An 8,813-nucleotide genomic window follows, 5' to 3' on the forward strand; every position below is an offset into this window, starting at 1 on the left:
TATGAACTTTTCCTATTTTCCTTCCCACCAGCAAGTCACACTACTACGTTTCTTACACGTTCATCTTTACTACAAAACATTTCACATTTCCTGCGCCAGCGCTTTACAGGGAATGTTGTTATATTGTGCCGTGTGGATGATAAAGATCGACGTGTAAAAAACTTAGAATCCTGACTTATTAGTGTTGTATGGGTGCTAGGTAAATAAAAACTGACAAGCAATCGGTTTTGCTCTTCATTTATTGCTTTCACTTGTATGTATGTATATCTGTACGTGAGTGAGTGAGTGTGTGTGTGTGTGTGTGCCACTGTTGAAGTTGCTCGTGCATATGAAAAACAATTAAAGTGTGTGCGCGACCGCGTGTTTCACTTCTTAGTCTCAAGTAAATAAACATTAAAGAAATAAAGGATCTTTTCCTTTTCAACGGCAGGTCAAGAAATTAATTTTTAGGAAAAAGATCCGAAATGTTTTATATGACACACATGAGAGTGTCCGAAGTTTGAAAGTGTTTGGTTAGAAAAAATTAAACTCTCGATCTGGCTTTGAAAGGGAAGAGATCGGAAATAGAAATTGTATAGGGAACTTGCCGAACAAATACTTGCAATTAATTGCCTAAAGACCGTAAAAATGATGATAAAAATGGAGTTAAATTGCCAATGCTTGGGCATTAGTTTTAAGATATCAATGAAGAGCAATTGCTGGTGCGAATGTCGAGCGCTGCGAAGGTGTTGGAAATATGTCACATATTCATTGCAGATATCATAGACTTTTAAGGAAAGATCGTCTTAAAACTAAGGAAAAAACTTTTGTAGTGAAAAATAAAATTGTGATTGTATCAATTTATAGAATAAATATATTAAACTTTACTACTCTGTTGCTTACGGCCATATCACGTTGAAAACACCGGTTCTCGTCCGATCACCGAAGTTAAGCAACATCGAGCCTAGTTAGTACTTAGATGGGTGACCGCTTGGGAACCCTAGGTGCTGTAAGCATTTTTTTTTTTTTTTGTTTTTTCTTTAGATTTACTTTTATTCTAACAGTATGATAGTTATGGATAGTGGATTCAATTTGTTTTCATTATTGAATACAGAATTCCACTCGTATATTTACCAAATCAAGCGCGTGGGAACATCTTGTATGGCTGTTCTTTATTTATGAACCTTGTTGACAGTGATAGTTGTCCACTTAGGTTTATTAAAGTTTTCCTATGAAGATGTTCAAAATAAGATCATTCTTTTTAAAATTTAGTTTTTTTTTAATATTCGTTTACTACACATATTACACTTTTTTCTTCATCTTTGTGACCGAGTCCTAAACTAGAGATTAACAACGCGAAACGTGAAATGTTTCTGCTAATGATCAACGTGTAAGGAACGTAGTAGCCTGACTTGCTGCTGTATAACGTGTTCTAGGTAAATAAAAACTCAAATGACCCTAACAATGACTACGAAAGGTCCATAAGTCGTGATGTAATTGAAATTAAATTGAGCAATATTTCGGTATTTCTATATGACGGCAATGATGAGAAAATTTGGTGCGAGTGTGTGTTTAACTGTACAGCTGTGTGAAGATGAGCCATAAAGTCACAGACTCCCTCATCATATCATAAATTGTTTGTAAATTTAAAGAGAATGATCTTATTCTAAAAGAAGAAGTTTTAGTATGAGTTTATAGAATAAATATAGTAAAATTTACCACTTTGTTGCTTACGGCCATATCACGTTGAAAACACCGGTTCTCGTCCGATCACCGAAGTTAAGCAACATCGAGCCTAGTTAGTACTTAGATGGGTGACCGCTTGGGAACCCTAGGTGCTGTAAGCATTTTTTTTTTTTTTGTTTTTTTCTTTAGATTTACTTTTATTCTAACAGTATGATAGTTATGGATAGTGCATTCAATTTGTTTTCATTATTGAATACAGAATTCTACTCGTATATTTACCAAATCAAGCGCGTGGGAACATTTTGTATGGCTGTTCTTTATTCATCAACCTTGTTGACAGTGATTATTAAGGGTTTTTCCGTGAAGATGTTGAAAGTAGCTTTCATCTTACGATTGTTGCACGGCTATGAACCAGAGGGACAGGAAGAAATACTGCAAAACGTTGCCTGCGACACTTCGCTGATTCTTAACTTTTGGAAGGGAGATAACTGTCGCGTTAACTTAAAATGTGTTCAGTCATATTCCTTCGACCAATAAAGTCTAACGCATAACTTTAAAAGACAAAAAACTCATATAGTCGGTGGGCCGAATCCAAAAAGAGCCTTGTATATTGAGTTGGTTGCACCCTCCTCTGCAACTTTAGTTTGATGGTACCACATTGTTCATGGGTCTATGCGAATGGCACTTTCACTGGTTGTCTTTCGCACAGCATGTCAGGTAGTTAGGACAATAGCTTTTTATAAGTAAAGGTGAGTCTCGAGGCTATAAAAAGTGGAAATATGTGATACACAGGTAACCATTGGAAATAATTGTCAATTAACGCCCTAGATGTCACTGAAATTAAGGAAATATACCTCTTTACATACCCATGTGCAATTTTTTATCTTCTCATTGCGCAATTGGAAAATCTCACCAATTTGTCTGAAAAAAACGCCAATTTTTTTATGTTTTTTCATAGTATATTGTCTTTCATTCCTATATTTTTGCAATTAATTTAATATTTATTAAGTTGAACAACATACTTGTATTTGGTGCTTATTTTTACTATTCCATGTGAAATTTGAGTCCACTCTCTTCAATAATAATGATATTATGAGCAACAAAAGCACTAAACATAAACATAACCCCCAAAAGTCAAGCAATTTCACTCACCACCAGTGCAAGTTTTACCACAGCCAATAATACACTTTACAGAATGAGCAAATGTGCGGGAGAAAAACAGTCATCATTATTCATTAATAATCCTCATCCTCATCTTCATCACTGGATTCTGTTTGATCAATATTTGCGGTATTTGTGCATGACTTGACAGGCATCAGTGCATGACAATCCATTCATAAGGCATGAGCACCGACTACCGTTACACTGGCTAATACTGCATTTACAAGATATCAATAACAGGAGTGCTTTTGGTGCTGGTGGTTTGTCTATCCAGTGGATAGCCAATGTGTCATCTTTGAAGTCCCAGCCATGGCCATCTGGACTTGGTGTGGTAGCAGATGCATCCAGTACTGATCGCCAGATGCATGCTTGGTAATTTGCCCACTTCACATGGTACTTGAGTGCATCTTGAGTCGGTGGAAGTTGACAGGTTTGGGCATTCTTGGTGCAGAATAGTTTATAGCAGACAAGGTCGGTATCATTGCCACTGTACCCGTAGAGAGAACAAACAAACTGTCCACATGCTTGCAGCCTTTCATCATCTATATGAAACAATGAGCCATTCTCATCATATTGCACATGTCTATGTCAGACACCACCATCTTGAATGCCTGCTTCTATCCCATACCAACAAATGCACCCATGTTGTCAGATCCTGTGAATGTGTGCATTCCTGGCAGTGCTTCACACACTTCTTTTCCTAGTTTCAGGTCAATAGCTGTGGCATCAAGGTACCTTTGTCTCTGTGTGGTGCCAGCGCAGAATAGTAGTCTTGCATTGATTTGATGGCTATAAGCACAGGCTAACACAACAACATTTGTATCAGGTGACTTAATTATGATGCATGCATGACCCTCTAATGCTGTATAGTCTGCATGTAGCAGAATGCGGGTGTCAGTTTCTTCCTTTGATGTGCACAGTTGATCTGCTCTGCTGCATTTTACACAACCATAACTCTCAACAAGCATGTGGCACCCATCCCCATGGGTGATGTACAGTGGTCCAAACCCTTTAAACCTGGAAGCATATTCTGGCTGCTGTAACTCTTCCACCAGAAACTTTGCAAGATCGGTCTCGTTCCCACCATCACTAAGGAACTTCTTCCACTGTGACGGACACTTTTGATGACTGCCAAAGAACTTTATTTTCAAGACGCCTGATGTACCATGCTTTGCTTGCTCTGGGTTCTTGATAGACAGCTTAGGATACTGGTCCATAACTAGGGATGTTCTGGCAGGGTTGTTGCTTGTTGACTTCAGTACTTGAAGAACATAAGCAGCAAGATCTCTGAATGTCTTGGGGACTGTCTTTATGGATTACAGCAAGGCCATTCCATCAAAGAGCCATACTGCTGTTGTAGGGATGTATTTGCTGGTTTAGCTAGCTCTTCTAATGAATATAAAAGGGATGCCTTGGTAGTCTTTGCAGGTGCTAGGTAAATGAAGACTTAAATGACAGTAAGAATGAGAAGGTAAATAGGAAAATTTCATAAGCCGTAATAAAAACGAAGTTAAATTAGGCAGAGCTTCGGTAGTAGTAAAAAAAAAAAAAAAAGAAAAAAAACAAACAAAAGGGATGCTTACAGCACCTAGGGTTCCCAAGCGGTCACCCATCTAAGTACTAACTAGGCTCGATGTTGCTTAACTTCGGTGATCAGACGAGAACCGGTGCTTTCAACGTGATATGGCCGTAAGCAGCAGAATAGTAAATTTTAAGATATTTATTCTATAAACAGATACTAAAACTCTTTTTCGTGATAAATTCATTTCTTAAAAATCTATATACAACTTTAGACGTTCTTTCGTTAAAAATCTATGACGTCGTGAGTGGGCTTGTGACATTGTGTTTCATCTGCTTCACAGTGCTAATAAGTTAAACACTCGCACCAACACTTAATCGTTATTGACGTTGTATACCAGTTGAACTTCATTTTCATTACGACTTATGAACTTTTCCTATTTTCCTTCCCACCAGCAAGTCACACTACTACGTTTCTTACACGTTCATCTTTACTACAAAACATTTCACATTTCCTGCGCCAGCGCTTTACAGGGAATGTTGTTATATGCCGGTGTGATGATAAAGATCGACGTGTAAAAAACTTAGAATCCTGACTTATTAGTGTTGTATGGGTGCTAGGTAAATAAAAACTGACAAGCAATCGGTTTTGCTCTTCATTTATTGCTTTCACTTGTATGTATGTATATCTGTACGTGAGTGAGTGAGTGTGTGTGTGTGTGCCACTGTTGAAGTTGCTCGTGCATATGAAAAACAATTAAAGTGTGTGCGCGACCGCGTGTTTCACTTCTTAGTCTCAAGTAAATAAACATTAAAGAAATAAAGGATCTTTTCCTTTTCAACGGCAGGTCAAGAAATTAATTTTTAGGAAAAAGATCCGAAATGTTTTATATGACACACATGAGAGTGTCCGAAGTTTGAAAGTGTTTGGTTAGAAAAAATTAAACTCTCGATCTGGCTTTGAAAGGGAAGAGATCGGAAATAGAAATTGTATAGGGAACTTGCCGAACAAATACTTGCAATTAATTGCCTAAAGACCGTAAAAATGATGATAAAAATGGAGTTAAATTGCCAATGCTTGGGCATTAGTTTTAAGATATCAATGAAGAGCAATTGCTGGTGCGAATGTCGAGCGCTGCGAAGGTGTTGGAAATATGTCACATATTCATTGCAGATATCATAGACTTTTAAGGAAAGATCGTCTTAAAACTAAGGAAAAAACTTTTGTAGTGAAAAATAAAATTGTGATTGTATCAATTTATAGAATAAATATATTAAACTTTACTACTCTGTTGCTTACGGCCATATCACGTTGAAAACACCGGTTCTCGTCCGATCACCGAAGTTAAGCAACATCGAGCCTAGTTAGTACTTAGATGGGTGACCGCTTGGGAACCCTAGGTGCTGTAAGCATTTTTTTTTTTTTTTGTTTTTCTTAGATTTACTTTTATTCTAACAGTATGATAGTTATGGATAGTGGATTCAATTTGTTTTCATTATTGAATACAGAATTCCACTCGTATATTTACCAAATCAAGCGCGTGGGAACATCTTGTATGGCTGTTCTTTATTTATGAACCTTGTTGACAGTGATAGTTGTCCACTTAGGTTTATTAAAGTTTTCCTATGAAGATGTTCAAAATAAGATCATTCTTTTTAAAATTTAGTTTTTTTTTTAATATTCGTTTACTACACATATTACACTTTTTTCTTCATCTTTGTGACCGAGTCCTAAACTAGAGATTAACAACGCGAAACGTGAAATGTTTCTGCTAATGATCAACGTGTAAGGAACGTAGTAGCCTGACTTGCTGCTGTATAACGTGTTCTAGGTAAATAAAAACTCAAATGACCCTAACAATGACTACGAAAGGTCCATAAGTCGTGATGTAATTGAAATTAAATTGAGCAATATTTCGGTATTTCTATATGACGGCAATGATGAGAAAATTTGGTGCGAGTGTGTGTTTAACTGTACAGCTGTGTGAAGATGAGCCATAAAGTCACAGACTCCCTCATCATATCATAAATTGTTTGTAAATTTTAAAGAGAATGATCTTATTCTGAAAGAAGAAGTTTTAGTATGAGTTTATAGAATAAATATAGTAAAATTTACCACTTTGTTGCTTACGGCCATATCACGTTGAAAACACCGGTTCTCGTCCGATCACCGAAGTTAAGCAACATCGAGCCTAGTTAGTACTTAGATGGGTGACCGCTTGGGAACCCTAGGTGCTGTAAGCATTTTTTTTTTTTTTGTTTTTTCTTTAGATTTACTTTTATTCTAACAGTATGATAGTTATGGATAGTGCATTCAATTTGTTTTCATTATTGAATACAGAATTCTACTCGTATATTTACCAAATCAAGCCCGTGGGAACATTTTGTATGGCTGTTCTTTATTCATCAACCTTGTTGACAGTGATTATTAAGGGTTTTTCCGTGAAGATGTTGAAAGTAGCTTTTATCTTACGATTGTTGCACGGCTATGAACCAGAGGGACAGGAAGAAATACTGCAAAACGTTGCCTGCGACACTTCGCTGATTCTTAACTTTTGGAAGGGAGATAACTGTCGCGTTAACTTAAAATGTGTTCAGTCATATTCCTTCGACCAATAAAGTCTAACGCATAACTTTAAAAGACAAAAAACTCATATAGTCGGTGGGCCGAATCCAAAAAGAGCCTTGTATATTGAGTTGGTTGCACCCTCCTCTGCAACTTTAGTTTGATGGTACCACATTGTTCATGGGTCTATGCGAATGGCACTTTCACTGGTTGTCTTTCGCACAGCATGTCAGGTAGTTAGGACAATAGCTTTTTATAAGTAAAGGTGAGTCTCGAGGCTATAAAAAGTGGAAATATGTGATACACAGGTAACCATTGGAAATAATTGTCAATTAACGCCCTAGATGTCACTGAAATTAAGGAAATATACCTCTTTACATACCCATGTGCAATTTTTTATCTTCTCATTGCGCAATTGAAAATCTCACCAATTTGTCTGAAAAAAACGCCAATTTTTTTATGTTTTTTCATAGTATATTGTCTTTCATTCCTATATTTTTGCAATTAATTTAATATTTATTAAGTTGAACAACATACTTGTATTTGGTGCTTATTTTTACTATTCCATGTGAAATTTGAGTCCACTCTCTTCAATAATAATGATATTATGAGCAACAAAAGCACTAAAACATAAAACATAACCCCCAAAAGTCAAGCAATTTCACTCACCACCAGTGCAAGTTTTACCACAGCCAATAATACACTTTACAGAATGAGCAAATGTGCGGGAGAAAAACAGTCATCATTATTCATTAATAATCCTCATCCTCATCTTCATCACTGGATTCTGTTTGATCAATATTTGTGGTATTTGTGCATGACTTGACAGGCATCAGTGCATGACAATCCATTCATAAGGCATGAGCACCGACTACCGTTACACTGGCTAATACTGCATTTACAAGATATCAATAACAGGAGTGCTTTTGGTGCTGGTGGTTTGTCTATCCAGTGGATAGCCAATGTGTCATCTTTGAAGTCCCAGCCATGGCCATCTGGACTTGGTGTGGTAGCAGATGCATCCAGTACTGATCGCCAGATGCATGCTTGGTAATTTGCCCACTTCACATGGTACTTGAGTGCATCTTGAGTCGGTGGAAGTTGACAGGTTTGGGCATTCTTGGTGCAGAATAGTTTTAGCAGACAAGGTCGGTATCATTGCCACTGTACCCGTAGAGAGAACAAACAAACTGTCCACATGCTTGCAGCCTTTCATCATCTATATGAAACAATGAGCCATTCTCATCATATTGCACATGTCTATGTCAGACACCACCATCTTGAATGCCTGCTTCTATCCCATACCAACAAATGCACCCATGTTGTCAGATCCTGTGAATGTGTGCATTCCTGGCAGTGCTTCACACACTTCTTTTCCTAGTTTCAGGTCAATAGCTGTGGCATCAAGGTACCTTTGTCTCTGTGTGGTGCCAGCGCAGAATAGTAGTCTTGCATTGATTTGATGGCTATAAGCACAGGCTAACACAACAACATTTGTATCAGGTGACTTAATTATGATGCATGCATGACCCTCTAATGCTGTATAGTCTGCATGTAGCAGAATGCGGGTGTCAGTTTCTTCTTCTTTGATGTGCACAGTTGATCTGCTCTGCTGCATTTTACACAACCATAACTCTCAACAAGCATGTGGCACCCATCCCCATGGGTGATGTACAGTGGTCCAAACCCTTTAAACCTGGAAGCATATTCTGGCTGCTGTAACTCTTCCACCAGAACTTTGCAAGATCGGTCTCGTTCCCACCATCACTAAGGAACTTCTTCCACTGTGACGGACACTTTTGATGACTGCCAAAGAACTTTATTTTCAAGACGCCTGATGTACCATGCTTTGCTTGCTCTGGGTTCTTGATAGACAGCTTAGGATACTGGTCCATAACTAGGG

General features: G+C 37.6%; 5 non-coding genes across 5 annotated transcripts; 4 read left to right on the plus strand and 1 right to left on the minus strand.

The window, feature by feature from the left end:
- The first annotated feature begins 876 nt into the window (after positions 1-876).
- On the plus strand, positions 877-995 carry LOC115211377. Its single transcript, XR_003881637.1, has one exon. It is a non-coding gene; the product is annotated as a 5S ribosomal RNA (ribosomal RNA).
- A 712-nt stretch (positions 996-1,707) lies between these two features.
- Positions 1,708-1,826, plus strand: LOC115211386. The gene has a single exon (XR_003881645.1). It is a non-coding gene; the product is annotated as a 5S ribosomal RNA (ribosomal RNA).
- A 2,576-nt stretch (positions 1,827-4,402) lies between these two features.
- On the minus strand, positions 4,403-4,521 carry LOC115211399. The gene has a single exon (XR_003881658.1). It is a non-coding gene; the product is annotated as a 5S ribosomal RNA (ribosomal RNA).
- Positions 4,522-5,638: 1,117 nt separating this feature from the next.
- On the plus strand, positions 5,639-5,757 carry LOC115211387. Its single transcript, XR_003881646.1, has one exon. It is a non-coding gene; the product is annotated as a 5S ribosomal RNA (ribosomal RNA).
- Positions 5,758-6,469: 712 nt separating this feature from the next.
- LOC115211388 lies at positions 6,470-6,588 on the plus strand. Its single transcript, XR_003881647.1, has one exon. It is a non-coding gene; the product is annotated as a 5S ribosomal RNA (ribosomal RNA).
- Positions 6,589-8,813: the final 2,225 nt, after the last annotated feature.

The sequence above is a fragment of the Octopus sinensis genome, linkage group LG4, assembly GCF_006345805.1.
Source record: "Octopus sinensis linkage group LG4, ASM634580v1, whole genome shotgun sequence".
Classification (NCBI taxonomy): domain Eukaryota; kingdom Metazoa; phylum Mollusca; class Cephalopoda; order Octopoda; family Octopodidae; genus Octopus; species Octopus sinensis.